Consider the following 5,390-nt stretch of genomic DNA (forward strand, 5'->3'; position numbering starts at 1 on the left):
CTTTAAGTAAGGAAAACGTTAACGCCGCAGTGTTGCTGGGCATTTTCTGAACAATCCACCTTTCGTTTATCTCAGTGAGAATCCCACGTCTGCTTGTGACTGTTGTGGTTTTTGTCTCCCTGTCCTGACTGTTACCTCTCTTTCTACCGTCTCAAAGCAGCTAAAAGATTATAAATGTAAACAGCTCTCTCTGAGGACGTGTGACCGGCTGAGTCGGGTAAAAGTTTAAAAGCAGTTTGTTTACAATCTGCCTGTTTTATCGTGTGTTTTGCTACAGATCAGGTGACTTCTGAACTCATAATGTCAGCAATAAAAAGGCACACATCAACAAAAAGGAGCTAAGTCCCGGTTTAAAGCTGGAGAAAACTGGGTTGTTTTATTACAAGACGAACAATTTCCAGAGAAGCTGCAACAACCTCCCAAACTCAACATTTTCTTTTCAGTTGCACTTTTGTAGATAACAGAGACCATATTTGTGTTTTAGGGAGAAGAATTGCTGTCTTCTTTTTCTTCACCCTTCAGGGGTCGCCACAGCCAATCAGCTGTCTCCATTTAGCCCTTTCTTTTGCATCCTCTACCCTCACGCTAAAGTCACCGCATCCATAAACCTCCTTTTCTGTCTTCCTCTCAGCCTCTAGCCTGGTGACTCCAACCTCAGCATCCTATAACTATGCCATAACTGTCCCTACTCCAGACATGTCCAAACCATCTCAGGTCATCTGATCCGTTGCCCCTGGACGTTCCAAGGACACAGCGTAAGCTCAGAGGGGATAGGGCCTTCGCTGTTGCTGCTCCCACGTTAGAAAGGCCTCTTCACCGGAAACTTTGAAATCATCTTTAAAGACCCACCTTTGTAGCTTGGCTTTTAACACCGTATAAAGTTTGGATTTCTATTTGATTTTAGTGTTTTTGTCTTAGTGTGCTTTTTATTTTATACTGTATTCTATGTTAGTCTGTTTTATGCTTTTATGTTTTTATGTTCAGCACTTTGGTCAGCGAGGGCTGTTTTTAAAGTGCTTTATAAATAAAGTTGGCTTGGCTTTATCTCAGAAACATCTAACATGAGTGGTCCTATAATGGAATAATGGAATATGCGGTCCCACTGATGAACTCATTCCTGATCCTATCCATCCTCATCACTCCCAGAGAGAACCTCCAGCTCTGCCTCCTGTCTTCTCCTCATGGACACAGTCTCTAAACCAGATAACATTCTGTCTTCTAAACATGTTTTTATTCATGATGAAACCCTTTTATCACACATAACACCTGACTCTTTCTCCACCCGTCATACACATTTGTCTGGCTCTTACCTTCACCATGGGCTCCATCTCCCCGTATTCCTGCCAACTCTCCTCATTCCTCTCAGTGTCCCACTTCTTCCTCTCTAGATGCTCCTGGACTTTTTCATTCCACCACCAAGTCTCCTTATCTTCTCCATTCCTTCCAGTTGACACACTAAGAGCCCTCATACCTGTCTCCACAATCAGATCAGCTGGATCTGCCCAGTTAAGGGAGCATCTCCTGACCACCAAGAGCATGTCTCAACTCCCCATAATACTCTTCTTTTTTCAGTTTCCACCACCTGGTTCTCTGCTCAGCTTCTGTTCCCTTCATCATCCTCGCCATTGGTTTCATCCTACAGACCATCATATGTTGTCGTGCTACACTCTTCCCTACCACTGCCTTGCAGTTACTGATCTCCTCTTCAAATTACAACATCTTCATAGGATGTGGTCCACCTGCGTGCTCCTCTCCTAAAACACCCTATGTCCCTGCCTCTTCTGGCAGAAAGTATTTACAACAGCCATTCCTGTCCTTTTCACAAAGTCTACCACCATCTGTCCCTCTTTGTTCCTATCCTGGATACCAAACCTGTTGATCATTTCCTCATCACCTCTGTTCCCTTCACCGACACTACCATTAAAGTCTACACCAATTTACACTTTCTCATTTTTAGGCATACACTGCTTCCTTTCTAGCTTATACCCTACATGTGGGATATCACCACCACCAACATAGATCATTATTCTTTCAACTTCAAGCGTCAGACTCACCAAACTATCTGAAACTCTTTTTACTTCAAGACCCTTCCTAACGAACTCATAAGAACACGCCTTCTCTCCTTTTAACGACCAACAATTGTTCAATTTCCACCAGCCCTGTAAGTCAAAAGCCGACCTCGGTCGGGCCTCCACCGACTCGCCGTTTGTGGTTTGTATGTTTGAGTTGGATTACGCACATCGGACGCCCTTCCTGACACAACCCTCTGCAATAATCCAGACTTGGGACGAGCACAAGGAGTCACTGGCTCTCATGGTTGCATCGTATGAATGACAGTAATTGGGGGGAAATTAAGTCCTTTAATTCAGATCCATTTTTTCATATCGGGACATAGTAAAAAAGATTCTGATCCATGCCAGGTAAAAACTGCTTCATGTGTACCAAACACAACAGTATTCCTGAAACCAGGGGTGCAGATAGGATTTTGAAACTGGGGGGGACAATGTTCCAATGTACCCTCCCCCAAACACACACACACACGTACACACACACGTACACAAACTATTGCAAGCGCCTTAACTAGAGCTCTGTCAGTTTGTGTAATTTCATCCAACGGTTTACGTAAAAACTTTTAACACTTTTATATACGTGTTTGAAGCCATTATTCAACAAAGCTCTGCCTGATCAACACTATAAATGATAAATGATCCGCACTTGTATAGCGCCTCTCAGAGTAAGGACTCCAAAGTGCTTTACACTACAGTGTATCATTCATCCATTCACACACATTCACACACTGATGGTGATGAGCTACGATGTAGCCACAGCTGCCCTGGGGCGCACTAACAGAGGCGCCCCACTATTTAATTCAGTCATTTGTTATTCTCCCAATCAATTGCTAACCAAAACCTCATGCTTTATGCAAAACATGAAATGATTTTCAGCATACCAATCTTTACAGAAAACATAAAAGCCCTAAACAACTGCACATAAAATATAATAAGAAACAATATTCACTTATCACTTAGAGCAGTGGTTGTCAAACTTTTCAGCCTGACCAACAGATGTTCCTTCGTATTTTTACGATATTTATAAATTTTCATTATATTTGGAAAGTTTTAATTTATATATAAGTATATAAATCTCTTTTTAAATTTTATATTTAACTTTTTTTATGATTATGTGGCACACTTGACTTCCATGTCTAATGCATCGGTATCTGCCTCTTTTTTATGGCCTTTTTTTACATTGTCGCTACGTCTGTCACGTTCGCGGTGTTTTACCATCATTTCTACATCCATCACGTCCCAGAGAAGGTTAAACCAACATCAAACCCAACGTTTGGAGCTTGTAAACTCCACACACCTCTCGTGCAGCACCAGCTGTCTGATGCTGCAGCAGCGTCGATCTTCCCGGCTGGATGAGTGAATTTCTTCATCAGAGTCAATATTCTGCTTCATAATCAGAGTCAGTCATGACCAGACAAAGTGATCAGTCAACAAAGACCAGACCTGCTGGCAATTATACGTTTTATCTAATATTTGCGTTCTTCATGCTGCACGCATCTCCTCCTCTCCCTGACTGGGAGCCTCTCAGCGGGAGGTGCTTTTCAAGCCCTAAAAACTCCCAAACTTTGCTCAGCCTGAAAGTTCCACATCTCTACTATCTTCTGGTGTAAAGTAGTAACTTCATGAGGGATCATATTTGTAGATGAGACTTGTTAAAGTCAGCAATGAGGCTTTGGCGCTTATAACGAGTAAGTCCCAACACTGACAACAACGTACTGAATCTAGAACCAACATGCATAAACAGACAGATCGGTCCCGCCTACTTACACTGTTGGTCTGTTTTAAATACGCAGTAATCGTTGCTTTCCTTTTTCACTTCATCCTGCATCCTAGCAGCAACCACGTTGGCGTCTTTGGAGTCGGTGTTTGTTTACGTCATGCTGCATTCAATTAGCCTGGCAAGCCAGACTAAATAAATGTATTATTTAGTCTGGCCACGCTCCATTGACGTCTCTCGGTTGTGGGGCGGGTTCTACCGTTGTCTTTCAAATGATCTCCACATTCCACTGGACAATGAATGTGACATACTCTTGTTTCACTCTGTTGCATCATCCCACCCACCAGGCATATAGAGTGCCCTGATTGGCCCATAAAGCGGATAAAGCTCTGTGATTTGTTCACTAAGCAGATAGAGCACTATGATTGGCCCACCATTATGAACCAATCACAGCTCTTTATGTGTTTTAAACCCCTCTAGAGAGCTGTGATTGGCCAGCCAGAGTCCTGGTAGGAGCTGCGGAGGTTCCAATGGAGCGTGCCAAAGACCAAATAGACCAAACTTTGCAAAGCAAAAATTTGGTCTAGTTCACTAGGCTAGCATTCAATGTCATTGGAAAAAGGAGCTTGAAGCGCTTAACCTCCAATTTTGTTTTCTTTTTGGCCTTAGTGCGGGGGACGGATCAGGGTCAATCTGAATCTGGAGGGGACAGATCCCCCCCGTCCCCCACCCTATCTGCGCACCTGCCTGAAACAAGAACCAGACAGAAAAGCTGTGTGAAGAATTACTTCCATTCCATCATTTGTAGAAACCTGCAGCTACACGTCTCAGTAGCTTTTGTTTTCTGTCTGACTTCATCAGTCAGTCTCATTACGGAGGAAATGTGTTTTAATCTACTTATTAACCTTTTGCAGACATTACTTTCTGCTCTGCTGTTTGAAGGTCTCAGGCAGGGGGAGGTCTGGACTCTGCTGGACCATCACCAAACCTTGATTCTGACTATCATAGATCTGCTCATGTGTTTGGGATCATGGTCTTGTTTTATTACCCAGTTAGATCCAAACTTCAGCTGTCAGACCGATGGACTCGAATGTGAATCTACTCTTTAAAACTATTAGACATTGTGAGAATCATGACTAAGAAGGAGTCCATCCCTGACCAGCATGTGAATGAAAGACAGCACTGTTCTACAGAGTAACTCTGTTAGCTGATGCATCCTGCACGTATGCTCTGCTAGCTGAGAGCTAGTTTATGCACAATATCACATTCTGACAGCGAGGTTCAACTAAATGAAATAGAGGCTATGAAATCAGTCAAAATAACTAGCAAACATTTTAGATTAAAACTGATTAAAAAGGATAATATTTAATGAAATCAGCTTTCTATGGTTGAATTGTGTTCTTTTCCTTCCTGTTTCAAACATGTTTTAATCTCTTGTATTTGTTTGAGCTGTTTGTTTAGCAAACACACATTAGGTGGAGCTTTTCATTCTTTTTGGGACAATACAAACGTAAATGGCTTCTAACAAACTGAAATAAAAGTCTGATCTTTAATGAGATTATGTTTAACAACAAACACCAATCAGCCAGTCCTAGCAGTGAGGC

The sequence above is a fragment of the Nothobranchius furzeri genome, chromosome 4, assembly GCF_043380555.1.
Source record: "Nothobranchius furzeri strain GRZ-AD chromosome 4, NfurGRZ-RIMD1, whole genome shotgun sequence".
Lineage (NCBI taxonomy): Eukaryota > Metazoa > Chordata > Actinopteri > Cyprinodontiformes > Nothobranchiidae > Nothobranchius > Nothobranchius furzeri.